At 43.6% G+C, this 20,472-nt stretch overlaps 1 non-coding gene and 1 pseudogene across 1 annotated transcript; both read right to left on the reverse strand.

Moving 5' to 3' along the window:
- Positions 1-17,332, reverse strand: part of LOC142422289 (uncharacterized) — a 63,090-nt pseudogene extending 45,758 nt beyond the window's left edge.
- LOC142423736 (U1 spliceosomal RNA) lies at positions 12,864-13,026 on the reverse strand. The gene has a single exon (XR_012779334.1). It is a non-coding gene; the product is annotated as a U1 spliceosomal RNA (small nuclear RNA).
- Positions 17,333-20,472: the final 3,140 nt, after the last annotated feature.

Here is a 20,472-nt window from a genome sequence, read left to right on the forward strand (position 1 = left end):
CCCTTAACCCACTTTTCTGTTGTCCGTACCCCAGGGAGGAGGTCACATGTAGATCCTTGTAATCCGTTCCCCCTTTCCAACCCACTCTCCCTCCACCCTCCCAGTATCACCACTCACACCACTGGTCCTGAAGGGATCATCCGTCCTGGATAACCTGTGTTTCCAGTTCCTATCTGTACCAGTGTACATCCTTTAGTCTACCCAGACTTTCAAGGTAGAATTGGGACCATGATAGTGGGGGGGGGGGCATCTCCCCTTCTATTGAACTCTGTTTACCCTAAGTATGGGGCTTGGTGCCCGGGGGGAAACTTCGTGGATTAGTTCTTCCAAGTTAGATCCCAACCCCACAGATCAAAACCTGTCGTCACGGTGAGGGGGGCATCAGAGGTACTAAATATATGGTTATTCTGTGTCCCTTTCCATTGAACACCCACAAAACCAGGTTCCCTCTAAGGCCTGATCACAGCCTCTTCAACAATCCTGGGGTGGACACACTCTGCTTCATCTCCCATCTGAAAAGCCCAGTCCTCCGTCCAAGGGTGCAGGCTGCTTCCAGGCAAGGCTCAGTTCATTCAGCTGGACCACTATGTATGTCCTTATGGTATAGTGACATTGTTATGCCATGCTGCCTGCACGGTCAGCATCCAAGGACACCTTGCTGTTTAGTCCATGGCATGGATCACAATATTGGGTAGAAACAGATTCATAGAGTCCACCCGGGAACATAAAATCTAGTCGATTGTCCCGCTAGGCGCCCTACAATCATTGCTTTGAACCCCTTTCCGGTGTGAGTTTACTTCACCCCAGTCACCCAACATACTCCCCACCAGAACTATCAGCGTCTCCTCCAAAACATAGATGGGCCCCTCCCCTGTTCTTGGCTTGTTTTTCCATCAAGGATCTCCTTCCATTTGTGTGTGGTGGGGGTGGGGGCAGGTTTGATTTGCCCTAGCCTTTTCTCAATGTTGTATAGCCTCAAGTGGATGGTGATCTCCCATCTCCCCCCTCTTGCGGAGAGTGACCCCAGATTAAGTGGTCTTCATCCAAGATGGCTTTTGAGAAGTGCATAAAAGGGAGGTGATGTAAGGTTCATGGAGTGTAGGTAGCCTTCAACTCATTTGTTCCGGAATTGATTCCTAGCATTTATTTAATTGGCGTTTCTCCATAGTGGTGGACTAATACAACACTTGTCCTTTTCTGATTGACTTACTTCACTCAGCATAAGGGTTCCAGGTCCTTCATGTTGTTTGGTATTTCATGTTTTCATCACTGTTTTGTAGGGATGCAGGGTGTTCCACGGTGTGTATGTTCCATGGTTAGTTAGTCATTGTTCCACTCTTGGACTTTTGGGCTGCTCCCAGTTTCTTGCTATTGTGAACTGTGCTGCGTGGCACTAAGAGCGTGGCAGAACATGCATCCACTTGTATTGTGTCTCTTATTTCATTAGGGCTTATGCCTAATAGTGGTATTGCTGGATTGTCCCGAGCCACGAGGCCCGGCCATTAGTTGGAATTGATTAGCCTGAGCTCTGGGCATTCTTCTTCCCCAGCCTAGCCGACAGAGCACTGCAGCTGTCAAGCTTGAGCAAACTAGGTCTGATGCTCTTTAGATAAGCACCTGTGTCCTGCATCCCCTTGATTGGGCAAAAGATTGTCCTCACCTGGCCTGATTTACATAAACACGTACCTGGTTGAAGACTGTAAGCCTTACTGACTCAAGGGCAGGGCACTCTCCCCTGAACTCCCTGATTGGCCTCTTGCCAAAGTAGCCTAATTTGCATGTGCGATGGATGCTTCCCCCCCTTGCTGGCCAATATAAGCTGTAACTCTGTTCATTAAATGGGACTTGATCAGGATACTGTCTTGTCTCCATTTGCCGTGCCTCTTGTACCCCCCCAATTCCCACTCTCTCCTCCAGGATCCACGCTGAATGTCCCGCGGGACACGACACTGGATCATAAGGGATTTCAATTCCCAGTTGCTTTAAGAATCGCCATGTTGTTTTCCACAGTGGCTGTATATAGTTACAAGTCCAACTAACAATTTATGAGAGTTCCAACCTCTCCATATTTTCTCCACAATTTGTTGTTTCAGTTCTTTTAATTTGGCCTAGCATTCTGGGTATAAAATAGAATCTCACTGTGGTTCTAATTTGCATCTCCCTGATTGTGTGATGCAAAAAGGCTTCTCCCCAGGTTGTCTCCCCCAAATATATGCCAAACCGAAGATTTTGCTTGCTACACATGGTGACTACAATGGAGGTCAATGCAAGCTGCTTAGAGGTTAGTCTCCCCGAGGGTTATCAGCCATCTAGAGCAATCAGACTCCTGATAGGGATAGTGGATTTCCTCCCTGGAGAGTCCAGCTACAAGTTTGAGGCTACTCAAGGATGACAAAGATTAGGCTGCCATCTTGAGTCTAGGGTCCGCCCATCTAGCCACATGTGTACCCCTAATTCCTCTCCTTATTTGATGTACACCCCTAGATCATCCCCCTCCCATTGCTTGTATTGCATATGTAGTCATCTGTAAGTAGTGGGCTTAATGCTCCCTAAGGATATATAAGCCTTGGTTAGAAATAAACTCTCTTGCCTCCTCTCTTATCCCGCACCTCCATGTGTACCACCAAGACGGGCTGAGGTGAGCATGCTACCAATAAAATGTCTGCCTGACCCCTCATTTTATCTTCTCTCTTACCTCTCCTATTCTCTATTACTTTCCTATAATCTTTATATATTATAACTGTACAGTTGCACCTGTGGACCCCATGATTATTAGTGGCTGGCTACTCTAACACATGAGCATTTTTTCCTGTGCTTGATAGCCATTTGTACTTCATTTTTGGTAAACTGCTCATGACTCCCATTTCTTAATTGGGTCTCATTATTTTCTTATTGTGTTGTTGTATTGTATTGTGATAATCAGCCCTTGTCTGTTGTGTTTGTGTTAGTCCAGGTAGACTAGAGAAACAAATCGAGGGAGACTCACATAGATATATAGGAAAGAACTTTATATCAAAGAGTAGTTGCATATTAAGAAAACATCCCATCCTAGTCCAGATCAAGTCCATTTGTCTGATAGTAGCCCATATGTCCGGTACCAGTCTGTAATTCTTCTTCAGACTCAGGCAACACATGCAATGAAGCCGAATGCAAGATGATTACAGGCCAGTGGGTGGAAAGTCTGTGGCTCCAGTGATGGTGGAAGCATCTCAGCGCTGGCTTGGGTCTCCAAATGAGTCCTCCAGCTCCTTTTTCAAAGGTTACATGCCTGTAGGCTGATGCATTTATGTCTGGGTTTTCCATTCTGATGGATTGGTCTCCATACTTTCTTGACTACCGTGCCTATGTAGATTTTGAGGTCAGGCAGTGCTCGGCCTCCTATCTGGTTCTTCTTTTGAAGAAGTTCTTTGCTTGTCCTGGGTCTTTTGCCTGCCCACGTGAAATTGGCATTAGTTTTTCCATTTCTTCAGAGAATTTATTTGGCATTTCAATTGGTATTGCATTGAACCATTCCATAAACCTTTAAAAATCATTTTATTGGGGGCTTGTACAACTATTATCACAATCCATACATATATCCATTGTGTCAAGCACATTTGTTCATTTGTTGCCATCATCATTTTCAGAACATTTTCTTTCTACTTGAGACTTTGGTATCAGCTCATAGCCCCCCCCGACACCCACACCCACCTGCTGCCTCCCTCATACACCCTTGATAACGTATAAATTAGCATTATTTTTATTAAAAGATAATTTTATTGGGGGTTCCTACAACTCTTATTACAATCCATACATTGATTGCATCAGGCATATTTGTAGATACGTTGCCATCTTTTCTAGACCTTTCCTTTTATTCAGCCCCTAGTATCAGCTCCTCCTTTTTCCATCCCTCCCTACACCACTCATGCGACCCTTTGATAGATTATAAATTATTATTATCATAGCTCACACCAACTGCTATCTCCTTTCCCCCATGTTTTCTGTCGTCCTTCTCCCTGGAGGGTGTATGTGGTTATGTGTAGATCATTGCGATCAGTTCCCCCTTCCTCCCCTCTTCTCCCCCACCTCCCCCTACCCTTCTCATATTGCTATTCCCACTCCTGTTCCTGGATTCTGTGTGTCCTGAGTTCCCATCTCTTATCTGTACTTGTAGACATGCTCCAGTCTATTCTGATTGACAGCACCACTGGGGTCATGATAGCGGGGGATAAGGAAGCCTCAAGGAACCGGAGGAATATTGTGTTTCATTGGTGCTTACTGCACCCTGGTTGACTCATCCCTTCCCTGGGACCCCTCTGTGTATGTGTGTGTGGGGGGGAGCGGGGGGTTGTTCCATTGTCTATAGATCGGCTTTGGGTATCTGCTCCAATCCCCCTTGTTCTCAACACTATGTTTTTGTTTGTTTCTTTTGGGTCTTCTGCTGCCTGTTACACAATCATGTTGACGCCTCATGATTGCACATTTTTTTTCATGTCTTACATAGACCAATGTCTCCCTTCACCCACTTTTTTGTTGTCTGTCCCCCAGGGTGAGTGTTATATGTAGATATCATTCCATAATTCTACCAGGTCAAGCATATATTTATTGTCGTAGTTACATCATTTCATGTCAACTGGAAGATATAACAGTAGAGGGGTGGAGTCTAGCCTGTCCGTCTGATGGTACCTCCTGGTGAACATAGCCTTGTCATAAGGAGGATCCTGGAATTTCCTGTCTTTCTTTTATCTTCCTGCTGTGCTGTCTTGGCGAGCTTCCAGAGACAATGCCATTGAATCCACAAAACTCTGCAACCACCGTTTTTTATCTCCCTCCCTTCTGTATCATTGCACATGGCTGCATGAGTTTGAAGAGCGATTTATAGACTGGCATTGGACTTATTGACTAGTATAGGACTTACAGACTTGTTCTGGACTGTGTTGGGATGTTTGCTTGATATATAATTACCTCTTGATATAAAGCTTTCTGTCTTACACATGAGTGTCACTGAACTTGTTTCAGTCACCCCAGCCTACCAGGCATGGTAGCTTCCATAATTATATTCCAAACATACTTTTCCTTCTGAGACTCCTTCACATCATCTCCTTGATTCCTCCTCCCCACTGTAATTCTCAACTCCACTTCCCTCCAGCCCCCTTGCCCCCAAAACCTTTGTTGTATTTGCTGTCCCTGTAGGATCATTAATTTTCTGACTTAGGTCCACAAGTTATGAACTTATCTGAGAAAAAGTCCAGTTCACTTTATGGAGTATCTGCATGGATCTCACTGATGCAGCATCTGGAGTATGCTTCCAACAGACTTTTTGTGGAAACTTTGGGGTTTTCTCTATATAGGATCATATCATCTGCAATGAGCAAGAGCTTCACTTCCTCTTTGCCTATTTGTATTCCCCTGATTTATTTTTGTTGTCTGATTGTTCTAGTTAAAACTTCCAGCACAGTGTTGAATAAGAGTGGTGATAGGGGAGATTCTTGCCTGGTCCCTGTTTTCAGTGGACCTAGCTTTTCCCCATTGAGCATGATGTTGGCTGCTAGCTTCTCATGTCTTTTATTATGTTGAGGAATTTCCCTTCTATTCCTATTATGTGTTTGGAACACAAAAGGGTGTTGAATATTGTGAACTGCCTTTTCTGCACCTATAGATAAGATCATGTGGTTTTTATCTCTTGTTTATGTTGGAGATTACATTGATTGTTTTTCAAATATTGAACCATCCCTGCATACCTGGAATGAATCCCATTTGGCGCTGGGACTAAAACAAAACAGAATGGATTTTGTTGGAGATTTTGGCATCTGTGTTCATAAGTGATATTAGCCTCCAATTTCCCGTCTTTGTGTGGTCATGCTTTGTTTGGGTAATACTGTTATTCTGGCTTCATAGAAGAAGTTTGGGAGTTTGTTGTCTTTTCCTATGCTCTGGGAAATCTTATGTAGTCTTGGTGTCAGGTGCTCTTAGAATATTTGTTAGGATTACCCTGTGAAACCCTCTGGACCTGTGCTTTTCTCGGTTGGTAGTTTCTTAATGACTTGCTCTTTTTTCTGTCATGGGTGTGTTGAATTTCTTTTTTTCTTTTTAAATTTTATTGGGAGTTCTTACAGATATAACATTCCATAGTCCAATCACAGCAAGCAGTATTGTACAATTGCTACCACAGTAAGCTTGAAAATATTTACTTGCTTCTTGAACTCCTTGATATCAGCTCTCTCTTCCCCGTCTCTCTTCCTGCACTCTCAGCACTGTGATGCTGTTGTTTGGGGTTGGGAGGAAATGTGAGGGCTGGTAGTTTGACTACCTTGCCGCCTTCGGCTGAGGATGTCCTGGTAAATTGACTTAGCTTGGTATCCACAGCCCACAGAAGACAAGAGCTCTGCTCTGAATCTCCAGACTGCTCACGGGTCTCCTGTCTGCTCTCAGCCACCAGCTAGCAGCCACATTCTCTCGATTTTCTGATCTAAAAAGGGGAGCACAGAGTGGTTGATTCTACATGGGCGCCATCTTCCAGGAAGCACCTGTTGAATTTTTCAAAGTTTGTCTGCATTAATTTGAGTGAATGATGTTTTTCTAGGCTCTCTCCATTTTTTCCAAAGCGCTGAATTGGTTTAAATAGTTTTTCATCATAGTGTGCTATTAGTCTTTTTATTTCATTTGGATCTGTTGTAAGCTCACTGTCTTCACATCTTATTCTGGTATGTTCATATTTTCTCCTTTATCCTTTGTCACATTTGCCAAAGGTCTCTTTTGTTACTTTTTTGAAAGAACCAACTTCTTGTTTTGTTGATTTTTTTTCCCCATTGAAAATTATTTATTTTGTTAATTTCTGCTCTGAGTCTTATGATGTAGGAGGCATCCTGCTGATCAAGGTGTTTACTAATGGGTGACTATTTAGTCCCCTGTGCCTCTGTGTCTTTGCAGACAAAAGCATTGCAAAATGACTGTTATTTGTGACTTTGCTGCTAAAAACATTGAGAGAGAACTCAGTTATTTAAGATCTCTTTGAGGCTCTCTTCAATCTTGCATATTCGTGTTATTGTCTTTAAACTTAGTGCTTTTATTATTCTAAAGTTAAGAAACTGTGACTACTTAAGTAACATTTGCATAGATAAGAGTTTAGGAATGTTTAAGTTCTTTGATGTTTGTTTTGTAACCAATTCCCTTGTGTAAGAAGAGTATAAAAACCAAGCTTCAAATGTACTGGAGGCTTCAGTCCATCAGATTGGAGTCCTCTGGATCCCATACTTTGTCTCTATCTCTTTCTTTTCCTTTCATCCGCACACCTCATTTCGAACCCAACTTGATACAGGACAGCTGATCTAATCCCCGCATTAGGATTGTTTCTTTCCATTTTTGAAGGAATTGTGTTGCTGTTGTTGTTCTAGTTCCTGGAGGTGTTGTGTTAGGGTGCTGGCTTTAGATTTTTCCTCTTTGTACATGTGTGTGCTGATAGCTATAAATTCGCCTGTCATTACTACTCTAGCTGTGTCCCAACGTTTTTGATATGTTGTGTTATCCTTCTCATTTAATTCAAGGAATTTTTTAATTTCCTACTTTATTTGCCTTATTACCCAGTAATTTTTTGCCATTATGTTGTTCAGTCTCCATGCGTTTGGCTTTATGTTTGTGTTCATTTTTTTTTTTTGCTTTAATGGGTTCATTTTATTATTATTATTTTTGTTTGTTTTTAACAATTTATTGGGGCTGATACAATTCTTTTCACAGTTCATACATATATATACATCAATTGTATAAAGCACATCTGTACAGTCTTTGCCCTAATCATTTTTTTCTCTTTTCTTCTTTTACATTTTATTAGGGACTCCAACACCTCTTACCACAATCCATACATATACATACATCAATTGTATAAAGCACACCCATACATTCCCTGTCCCAATCATTCTCAGGGCATTTGCTCTCCACTTAAGCCCCTTGCATCAGGTCCTCTTTTTTTTTCCCCCCCTCCCTCCCTTTGTGTTCATTTTTATTGATTTCTGATTTATAGCTTGTGGTCTGAGAAGACTTACTGTAGGTTTTCAATTTTTTTCATTTGTTGGGGCATGATTTGAGGCCAAGTATGTGGTTTATTCTTGAAAATATTCCATGTGCATTGGAATATATATGTTGTTTTTGTTGGATCATGCATTCTATGAGGACATTTTTTATTGTTATTGAGCTTTTTTATGTCTCCATTGGGTTTTTTTCTTGAAGTTCTGTCTTGCCTTGAGAGTTGCATATTAAGATTGTTATTATTATGTTTACATCCTTGTTAAATTTTGGGAGGATTTAACTGATGTATTTCAAGGGCCTTTCATTGGGTGTCTATATATTTATTCTAATTATGGCTTCCTGAGCTATTGTTCCCTTTATCGTTATGTAGTGACCTTTCTTATCTATTATTATATTGTTTGCCTTGAAGTCTATCTTCTCGGAGATTAACATTGCTACCCCTGCTTTCTTTTTGTTGCTGTTTGCTTGCTATGCTTTTGACATCTTCTGATGTTTGGTCTGTTCCTGTCTAGATAGAGTGGGAGGAAAACGTAAAACAAAACTCCAGATCATAAAGTGAGCAGGCTTACATGGTCAGGCAGAGACAGATAGAAACCCTGAGAATATGGACCTTAGTCACCTTTCTGGTCTGGAGCTAATTCACCTCCCTGACTCAATTTTCAGCCATGTATGTAAGGGAAGCAATAATATTAATGAGGCACATACACTTTAGAATAATCAACCATTTGAGTTCAAAAGGGTAGCTTTTACCAAAGGACAAAGTACAAGCTTGGGAAACATGGACGAATGAATGCAAACAGGAAATTCAAAGTAAAGAGCATAAGGGACATTATATTGAGAGAATTAAAATGAATGAGACAATATGTATGGATTGTTTAATTTAAAACATATGCTTTCCATATAATCTCAACCAATTCACAAGAAAAGCTTTAAACAAATGCTGGATTGAAAGAATAAATCTGCTATAAAGGCTTCTTTAAAGGATTAGAATGAAAAATATATCATTTAAGGTGCCCCTGATGCAAGCATTGGTGTCTGCAATTACCTCAGATGCATGTAAAAGCCAGATAAGCATGACCAAATAATGGTGAATCACAGTGTTGGCAAGATTTGTATGAGGAAACCCAGGGAACACTCTTAGAAGAAACCAAGAGTGACTTCCACAAATCAGTCCAGTGAACTAATGGACTAGGCAGACATCAGTATCCTCAACCCTGAGACCAGAGGACTACTTCTCTCTGCCAACTGTTCTGAAAAGGCTCACCACAGAAGGCCCTGGATAGAAGGTGAGACAAAGGTGGTACAGCACTCAAAATCCTATAGGAGACCAGGCTTACTAGTCAGACAGACCAGTGGGATCATGACCCTCAGTAACCATTCATGGCCAGAAGTGAATTCATCTTTGTGTTAGAATAATTAGCTGTGAAAGATCAAAAGGGTAGTATTGACCCAGGGAAAAAGTTCATAGGGTTCAGAAAGGAGGAGTAGAAGCAGGAAACACATGGGAGACAGTGGATAAGTGATGAGACTAAATTGAAGGGATTGCAATGGATTTGTTCAAACAAAAGGCCTATGGGTTGTTGAATGTAAAGTTGATCTGCTCTGTAAGCCTTCACCTAATTCGCAATAAAAAGTAGTTTTTTAATTAAAAAAAGAAAAAGTAGGAGGGCTTGCTTTGATTTTAGTACCTATTATAACTGCCATAGTGGTCAAAACAGTGTGGGACTGGTATAATGATAGATACTCCAACCAATGGGAAAGAACTGAAAACCCAGAAACGAAATTATCAGCATACAGACAACTGATATTTGATAAGAGGCCCCAAAAATATCAAATGGGAAGTGGATGATCCTCATCCACATGTGGTGCTGAAAAAATGGATATCTACCTACAGAAAAATGAAGCAAGACCTTACCTCAGTCCATTCACAAGGAAACTGAAGTGCATCACAGACCTTGAGGTAAAACCCCAAACCCGTAGGGCTATTAATGAAGGAATTGGGACAAACCTAAGAACTTTGGCACAGGGAATACTTAGGCTATTGAAAATAGGTCAGGACACAAACATCTAGGAAGCATAAATTGAGAAGTGGAATATACTGAAGATAAAACATCTGTGTCCATTGAAAGAATTTGTCAAGAGAGTAATAAGAGAGCCCACAGGGTGGAAAAACACCTTTAGCAGTGACACATCAGACAAAGGCCTTATTACTAAAATCTACAATACTCTGCTAGTCTACAAAAGAGAAAAATAGCCCACTGAGAAGGTAGGCAAAGGACCGGAACAGAAGTTTCACAAGGGCAGAAATCCAAATGGCCAATAAACAGATGAGAAAATGTTCCCAATCATTAGCCATAAGGGAAATGCAAATTAAAACAACTATGGGATACCATCTAACCCCCTCAAAGACAACCAAATTAAAAAAAATCAGAAAACAACAAGTGTTGGAGGGAGTGTGGTGAGACAGGAACTCTCATTCACTGCTGGTGGACCTGTAGGTATATACAACCATTATGGAAATCAATTTGGTGATTTGACCCACCAACCCCCCAACTGGGCATATACCCAAAGGAGGTAATAAACAGACCAGGGCCACAGATCTGTGCTCCAATGTTCATCACAGCCCAATTCACAATCACAAAGAGTTGGAAACAATCTAAATTTCCATCGATGGATGAATGGATTAAAAAACTCTGGTACATAGGTTCAATGGAGTATTACACATCCCTAAAATACAGTGATGAATGCATGAAGTACATTATCACATGGGAAGAGTTAGGGGAAATTATGCTAAGCAAAGTAAGCCAAAGCACAAAAGGGCAAGTAAAACATGAATCCACTGAGGTAAGCTTAAAAAGCACAAGAAGCAAAGGGGAAAATCCACTAAATGCATACATTCCCAGGGCAAGGCTCAGGCACTCAGGCAGGGGTCAGACCCAACCCAGGGATGCATATGGCAGCCAACAAAGAAAGAGCGGGAAAAAAGAGCAGTAGATAACGGGGAACAGGGCATTAACCCTCCCACAGGAAAGGGAGAGAGGGACCAGACCTTAAAGTGGTAAGTCAAGCCTTGAGGGCAACATACCAGCATGATGCAGCGAATTAATAGAAAAGTCCGTGCTGTGAGCCCCAATCCCAGTGAGCCCACAATACTGAACTACAGATACAGCCTGGGGAGGGTGGCAGGTCTGCCTACACCACAGGGGAGCAAACTAAGAGGGAGAGAGTGGACCGCAACCTGGTCCACCAAGCCCTGAGGATGACACACCTGCTCAGAGCAGCAAAAGCAGAGAGGACTGTAGGTCTTAGCCCACTACGAGACAGGACATCCTGTCAGTGACCCACAGCTCTGGATATACAGTGTGGGAATTGTGCCCAGTGTGACCCCCCACACATACCAGGGCAAAACAAGAAGGGAGCACAACAGAGCAGCAAGGGGAGCAAAGCAACAAAGTCCCCAAGGAATCTGAAACTAGACTTCAGACTCAGAGGGAAGAACTTGACACCTCATCAGACTCAATGTGAAAACATACATGAGGGTCAGCAGACAGACCTGGAACTATTTTTAGGCCCCTTTTCTCCCCCCTCCCCCTAAATTTCTGTCCATATAAGATAGGCAAGATAAACAATCCCTAGGAGAAAACAATGGGAGAGAAGGTTCAGAGAAGGCAAAGGGAGAGAAGGGAGGGGGAAGACAAAAAAGCCAGGGAAAAGGAACAACAGATATCTGAAGAGAGCTTGTAGTATGCCTGGTGGGGCTTGATCAAGTGCAATGTAGCCAAGAGGAATTACTCAGGGCCGAATGAAGGTCAAGCATCATAGTGAGATAGGAGGAAAGTAAAAGGAAATTGAGGAAAAAACTGGGAGGCAAGGTATTTATAGAGGTATAAATATAGGTATGTATATTTGTAAAATATTAATATACAGTAATAGGGATATAAGTATATGTACATATATTTATAGGTTAAGTATCAGGTAGCAGACAGACATTGGGACTCTACAAGAGTCCTCCCTTATTGCAAGAACACTTTCTTCTAATAACCTAGCATTCTGTGATGCTCACCTTTCCAACATGATCCTTGAAATCAAAATGGGTTCATAAGCAAATATGGTGAAGAAAGCTCATGGTGCCTGGCCATCAAAAGATATAGCATCTGGGGTCTTAAAGCCTTTAAGACAAATGAGTGGCCATCTAGCTGAGAAGCAACAAAGCCCACATGGAAGAAGTACACCAGCCTAAATGATCATAAGGTGTCGATGGGATAAGGTATCAAAAGATCCAAAATAAACAATTCCATCGATGAGAATGAGGGGGAGTGTAGACCCAAAGCCCATCAGTAGACAATTAGGCATCATCCTACAGGAGGGTTACAAGGCAGGGACGATTCAACCAGGGTACAGAATAGCACCAACACATTGTTCCTCTAGTTCTTGAATGTGTCCTCACCCACAGTTTCATGACCCAGTTGTGCCTTACATATATAGCTAGACCAGAGTATGCACATTGGTACAGATAAGAGCTCTCCACATATGGAATTCAGGATAGGTAAACCTGTCAGGAACAGTAATGGGGGCATCCACACCATAAGGGTGAGGGGAGAAAGCGGTAAACAACCACATTGATGTATAAACATCCCCCAAGGGAGTCAAGCAACAGAAACATGGGTAAAGGGAGAGAGCAGATGGTATAAGATATGAAAATAATGATTTATAATTTATCAAGGGGTCACCAATGTGGGGGTGGGAAAAAAGAACTGATATCAAGGTCTCAAGTATAAAGAAAATGTTTTGAAAATGATGATGGCAATATATGTACAAAGGTGTTTGATACAATTAATGTATGGATACTTTTGTTTTTATTCCAGGGGAGAGTGCAAACACAGTCCCCCACTACCACAAATTCTGCAGTCGAGTTTCCCACATTTGGGGAAATGTCAGGGATCAGCACATCCGGAGTGCATGGATAAGCCTCATCCTGGGAAAACCACCTTCGTGAGCATGGTATCTCCCCTGCCAGGTAAGCATAATAATGTATGGATTCTTACAAGAGCTTTAGGAGCCCCCAGTACAATGATTTATTTTTTAAAGTTTTTTTATAAAAAGGATATTGAATATACTATGTGGTTCTAAAAGAAAAATATGTATTGGAAAAATTACAGCTAAAATGTCTTATGAAGCTGGGGTGGAGAGCCCTGAACTCCCATTTTTAGAGATGTTATCAGATGAATATCTTACTAGGTAGAGGGTCTCAACGAAATGGCTGAAACCTAGCAATTACTGTGAGGATGGATGGCACAGGACTAGACAGGGTTTCATTATGTTGTCAATGGGATTGCTGAGGGAAACTGAATCCATGGAACCTATCACAAAACAATGAGATGCAGTCAATTAATATGGCCTTTCTAGTCACAATCTCATTTGTAATGTACTATCAATTCTGGCCTCAATTCCTGTGGTAGTAATTGTCCCGTCCCACAGGAACTTCAACGTGGATCCTGGAGGAGAGAGTGGGAATTGGAGGGGGTGGGGGCGGGAGGCAAAAGAGGCACGGAGAATGGAGACAAGACAGTATCCTGATCAAGTCTCGTTTAATGAACAAAGAGTTACAGCTTATAGTCTTCAACCAGGTACATGGGGTGACATGTTTATGCAAATCAGGCGCGGGTGAGGAACATCACACTTTGTTTGCTTAAGCTTTACAGGCTGGGTACTTTCTGGGAATGCTGACCACAAAACAGAATCTTACAGACAGATAGAGACTTCCTTATCTATGTCTGGCAAGCTAGGAATGTCAAACACAGCTGCAGTGCTGCGTCGCGTAAGCTGGGATAGAAGACTACCCAGAGCTCAGGCTAATAAATTCCAAGTAATGGCCGGGCCTCCTGGCTCTGGACAAGTAATCACATTTTGGAGTTATTTCTTTGCTTTTAATAGCCCAGATAAAGGTGAGATTCAGTCTCCACCATAGTAGAGTGGGAACCAAGTCACCACCCTTTGTTTTCTTGGGGACATGGTCAAAAAATAAAATACCACGCTTCCATCAGAGCCATTCTTGTGCATATTAAGAGCTATCTATGAACAAGGAGCACAGAGAGAAATCCTGGGACTACTGGAAGAGCTGCTGGTGGAACAAGGTTGAGAACTTGATCTGAAGTGGCAGAGGCCAAGAACAGAGGCACAAGAAATCATGAGGCAGAGCAAAAGAGCCAGATCAAGACCAGAGGTTGACAAAGACCATTATAACTGAAGAACAGGGTCCAAACAATGGCATGTTAGGGCATCCATCTGGCTTCCCGGGCCATGGAGTCAGATGCCAAGGGACCATGTGGGAGAAAGACAAGGGTTTCAACTCCTAGAAAGTCTTACATCCTCAGAAATCCACAGGAGCAGTTCCATCTGCTCTATAGTGTTGCTTGGAGGTGGAACGGAATTGCTGGTGAACTTGGTTTTGTTTGAAGTCAATGTAGAGCAAGAGCTTAGGTGGAAACAGCCCCACGAAACCTTGAGTCAGGTTTTAATTCTGAGCAAGTAGTTTGTCTATGGATATACCTAGGCTGGGCTACATGTGCCCATCAAAGAAAACTTCCCAGCAGTCAATAGATCAAAGACGCATTGCATAGGGTAAGTCTGCTTCTTAAGATCTCTATGAAATGTTGAGAAGTAATCATGTTACTCTGAGGGCCAAAGCCATAGTATTTTCTTTTTCGCCATTGTGTTTCAATTACTTTGTATGTATGCGTGAAAGTTGAACATTGAATGAGGAAGACTAAAGAATTTATGCACTCGAATTGTTTCTGGAAAGAAAAATATTGATAACATGGACTACAGAAAGCTGTCTTGGAAGACGTACAGCCAGCACGGAACCAAAGGTTTAAATGAACTGCTGTATGAAGAACCAAAGCCAAACAATCCCAGAACACTTAAAGGTTTGAGTTCTCTTCTTTCCTCTGGGTACAGGAAGCGCAACACTCGTGTAGCTACTACTGACAACTTAATCTTTATTCAGAGCACAGGCAGCCAGAACTCTGAAACTCCTTCAGAGGTGAGAAAAGTTCTGATTTGTTGTGGCAGCATTTTGTCTTCCTACATCAGCTGATAAAGGGCACTGGACGCAAGTTCCCTCCATAGGTCATGTCCTCACAATACCTCTCCCTAGTGGTCTAGTATAAGAGGAGGTATGGCATGTATGTCCACAGTATGTCCACAAAAACCTCTTCTCTGTGGTCCACTCAAGTGCACCTTTGTCCCAAATTCTCATCCATTCCCCTGGCCCACGAAACTTCTGTTCCATTGCCTCGGGTGCATGAGAAACATACTACAGCTAAAGCCTTACCACTTGTTACACAGAGGGCTCCTCTGGAACGAACTTCTGATGTTAAATGAGTCTTTGCTTATAGCAAAAGCTTCCCCGTCCACTATGCACACCTGTCACTTAGCCCAAGTGTGTCCTCTGGTGGGAAAGAAAATTTGGTGACTAAAGGCTTGCCCACACTCTTAATACCAATATGTCCTGTGGTGTCTCAGATTTGATTTCACCAATGAGCCTCACCGACACTTGTTACGCCTGGGGCTTCATAGTATCTGGAGTATGCCGTCTGATGTGTAATGACAGTTGACTTGGAGCAAAAACCTGGCAGACAGTCCTGACCCATGTGAGGTTTTCCACCAATGTATCCTTGGGTGTTTGAGGAGATGTGACTTGGCCACACCCTCGTCAACACTTACACACATGCTGTTTGTCTCCTGAGTGTGTTCTTTGCTTTGTGAGGAGTGTATTATCTGATGTGCCATGAGCAATGCCTTGCCCCTATAGCATTAACCACAATCTGTGCATTTGTTAAAGTTTCTCTCCACGTGTGTCCTCTGGTATGATGACAGTTGACTTTTGGAAGAAGACTTGACCACACTCCTTACACAGATAAGGTTTCTTTCCTGAGCGTGGACATTAGTATTTGATGAGATAGTACTTCCAGGTAAGGTTTGCCCACTCTTTACACACATGGTTTCTCCTAAGTGTATCTCCTGGTGTATGAAGAGATGTGACTTTTGGCTAAAATCTCGGCAACATTCCTTGCACGCATACGGTATTTCACCTGAGTGCCTCTTTTGGTGTTTGATGAGAGTTGACTTATGGCTAAAGCCTCGCCCACATTCCTTGCACACATGTGGTTTCTCCCGAGTGTATCCTCAGATGTATGATGAGACCTGATTTGCAGGTAAAGTCTCGCCCACATTCCTTACACACATGTGGTTTTTCCCCTGAGTGTGTCCTCTGGTGTACGATGAGATGTGATTTGCAGGTAAAGGCTCGCCCACAATAATTACACACGTGGTTTCTTCCCTGAGTGTGTCCTCATATGTATGATGAAATATGATTTGTAGGTAAAGGCTCGCCCACAGTAACTACACACATGTGGGTTTTCTCCTGAGTGTGTCCTCTGGTGTCTGATCAGACCTGATTTACATGTGAAGTCTTGCCCACATTCCTGACACCCATGTGGTTTCTCCCCTGAGTGTGTCCTCTGGTGTCTGATCAGACCTGATTTACATGTGAAGCCTCTCCCACATTCCTTACACACATGTGGTCTCTCTCCTGAGTGTATCCTCAAGTGTGTGATGAGACCTGATTTACATGTGAAGTCTTGCCCACATCCCTTACATGCATGTGGTTTCTCCCCTGAGTGTATCCTCTGGTGCCTGGTGAGTTTTGATTTGCAGGAAAAGCCTTGTGCACATCTCATGCATCCATATGGCTTCTCCACTGAGTGTGGCCTCTCATGTGTGATGAGAATTGACCTGACACTAAAGCCTCACCCACATTACTTATACGCATAAGGTCTCTCCCTCGAGTGTGTCCTCTGATGTTTCATGAGATGTGACTCTTGGGTAAAGCCTCGCCCACACTCCTGACATACATGTGGTTTTTCCCCTGAATGTATCCTGCCATGTCTGAGGAGATTTGATTTGGAAGAAAAGCCTTTTTGCACGTTCTGTGCATACATATGTCTTTTCCCCTGAATGTGTCCTCTGGTGTTTGAGATGTGACTTTTGGCTAACGGCTCTCCCGCACTTCTTACACACGTGTAGCTTTTCCCGTGTGTAGGCTCTGGTGTGTGATGAGAGTTGACTTGCAGGTAAAGTCTCGTCCACACGCCTTACCCACATAAGATTTTTCATCTGAGCGTGTCCTCTGTTGACTAAGGAAAAGAGATGTCTGGGTAAGGCCTTGGAAATGCTCACTGTCTAAATGTGGCTTCTCCTTGGAAGGAGGTCTCTGGTTTCGGAAGTGTGATTTCAGGAATCCGTCTGGCTTATCCTCTCTATAAGCCATTACTCCAAATCTTGAGGCTTCTAAACCCTTCAAACCCTTGTCTGTTTCCACATGGTTTTTTTTCCCTTTGGGCGGAGTGGGCCTCCATTTCTACCACTGTGTTGCCTTTTCTGGGGCTTGCTGACCCTCCCTGGGCTAGGCTGGATAAAGCCCTTGAGGTCTCTCTCTCCCCCCTGTACTCCCACATAAGGGATTGGAGACTTCTCTCTCCCGCCCTTCTGTGTTTTCACTCCTAAAGTTTTGATCAGAATCCTGCCCTGGGCTGGACTCTCCTGGATGCAAGTGATTCTCTTCATACAAGTCTGGGAAGAGCTGAAGCCCATGCTGCCTGAGGAAATGCTGACAGGGGAAATCCAGGAGGCAGGAGGAGCAGGAGGAGATTTCTGACTCTGGTTCTGCAGGAGAGAGAATTTTCTATCAGGGCAGCTCTGAATGGAATTGCATGGACAGTGGCGCTTTCTCTTAAGGGAGACAGTGAACATATGTGTTCACTAAGTTGGAATACCCTTGATGGCAACTAACAACAATCCTATGCTCATATTTGTCATTCAAAATATATCCAAACACAATTTGTGTCCCACCAGTCAGTCACCTATGTTCCATTTTTATCAACTCCCCTTCTTATTGAAATCCAGGACTCCAGGTGGAGCAGTGGTTACAGCGCTGGGCTGCCATCGAAATAGAGGATGCCTCAAACCCAGCAACAGCTCCGTGGTAGAACTGTGCCACAGTCTGCTTCGAGAGAAATTTACAGCCTGGGAAACCCTAATGGGTCAGATCTACCATGTTCTGCTGTGAGTTGGTATCAAATCATGACCGTGGGTTTGGTTACTGTAATCCACAGAACCCATACTCAAAACCTTTGCAACACGTTACCCAGGTTAGACTTCCTCAAGGAAGGGTCAGATACTGCTTGTGCTCTATAAACACCTTCTCCTACACCTGGCCTGTCCCTTCTCCTAAAAGCTTCTAAGTCCCAAGCACTCATTGTGATATATTCTGTCCCTACCGTTTTGCTATTACTTAGAAATAACAGTTTCTAAAGCTATGTGGAAATCGTCATAACCCTTCTTATGTTAGTATAAAGCCACTCAATCTGGCGGGCTTCAAATATAGTAGACAGTCTATGTGTGAAAATGGCAGAGATGTAGCACTTGAATTGGCCCACCTTTGAGTGAATGGGGATCATTCATCAATCTTCATCTGTAATCTATATCTGATCAGTCCACAGCTGATTAACATGACATGGCAGTCAGTCCTCCCTCCAATCTCCAACTTTTAAATCAATTCTCAGAGTAGCCATTGTACCCAGGGGGCAATTAACTTCTCTAGGGGTGGCAATTCATTGCAATGGCCAGAGAACTTGTCGACCAGACTCAGGGTATGGTGGTGGATTCAAGGACAGGCTGCAGCTCAGGATCAGGAGACGTGCAGGCAGTCTCCCTGCTTCAGTGCAGTAGCTCTCTCAGCTCCTCTCCACTGTACAGATGTCCTGGCAGCCCCGCTGAATCTACCCACTAACTTGCAAATGGACATCTCAGACCTGGGACTGTTGCCTCTGTCACTGGTGTATTTCCAGGTCTCTCGCTGTCTCTAGTTTGGAGACGTTTTCGGAGGTTCCTTGTCCACTTTTTCTTTGGTACCTTGTTTCCTTCTGCTGCTTCCTCTCTGGAAAAAAGCCCTTGTGGGGCTGTCTGCTTATCAACAGAAATTCACTGTCCAAAGGCAATTGGGAATCAGAGTAACACCATTTAGGATGTCAGGGCATGTACATCTTTATGGGAGCCGACAGCTTCACCAGGGCACCCTACTTTCTCCATGGGCACAGCTTGTGGGTTTGAACTGTTGACTTTGTGCATAGCACAATTCTGAAATTACAGTGCCACCAGGGCTCCTCACTCTCACAGATAAACCCGACCAGTCCCACCAATCTCCTCTGCAAAAATTCCCTTTACTCAGGAGGCTGTCGACACTTCCTTAACAGAGTAGAGTCTGCTAGTTAGCCCCTGCAGGCAGCATCGCAATTACCGGGCAGCACTTCATAGTTTATGACCCAACAGAAAAGATCAAAATCATTCTGTTCAACAGATGTCCTATATATGAAACCAATAACAGGTAGCTATGTAGGCAGACATGTACAGGATGGCACATGCACAAACATCTTCCGGTGTGCTGCATATGTATTCATATATGTAGTAAAGCACACAAGGGGAGCAATTGTGGAGTCTTCCTAGACAAATCCAAATAACCCAATACTTTGGTTCTCCGACTTGGAGAGTTAGCCTGGGCTCCTGGGGGCCAAGTGAAACAGAGCCCTGACACCTTCATTCAGCTTCTTCAAGCTTTATTGTCTCTCGCTTGGGTTTTTCTAGGCAAGGATGAGGCCCATCCTCTCTAGTGGTGGGTCGTGCGCCTCTCCTGGGGTTTCCGGGGCACTGATTTCGCCAGTGTTCTTTTTTGCAGTAGGCACATGGATTCTTCCCCAGGGGTCGGCAGTGCCCACGGTCGGCCTCTCCATGAGTGGGCCCCGATTTCCCTTTCCTGAGCCTCTGGGGTCTCCCATGGCAGTTACTAACATTTTAGCTAGTTTCTTGGTCTCTGTCGTGGTGGGGTCATCTCTGTTGTTATTCACCCGCCGAGCCACTTCTACCAACTCACTAAGCTTTTTCCCTTCAAACCCTTCCAACTTCTGCCATTTCTTTCTAATGTCTGGGGCCGACTGAGTAACAAAGGCAATATTTATTGTCCTCCTGTTCTCGGGGACCTCCGGGTCTATAGGGGTATAAAGCCTGTAGGCTTCCATCAGCCGCTCTAAAAAGGCAACTGGAGATTCTCCTGTAAGAGCCTGTAAAGTCTCACTGACCTTAGATAAATTCGTAGGTTTCCTGGCCACTCTGCGGAGGCCCTGCAAAAGAAACTGGTGATACCTGGTCAAGGCTTTTCGGCCTTGTGAGGAGTTGGATCCCACATCAGTCTGGAGTGGGAAAGAGAGTTTCTGGAGTGCCCGCTGGCTGCCCATCAGGTCCCATGACTGCCTTCTGGGCCTCTCTGGATGTGTTCCTGTTCCTCTGATGTGAATGGCACCTGGAGAAGTTGCTGGCAGTTGTCCCAGGTGGGCTGATGAATGTGGAAAACCGTTT

The sequence above is a fragment of the Tenrec ecaudatus genome, chromosome 12 (genome assembly GCF_050624435.1).
Source record: "Tenrec ecaudatus isolate mTenEca1 chromosome 12, mTenEca1.hap1, whole genome shotgun sequence".
Lineage (NCBI taxonomy): Eukaryota > Metazoa > Chordata > Mammalia > Afrosoricida > Tenrecidae > Tenrec > Tenrec ecaudatus.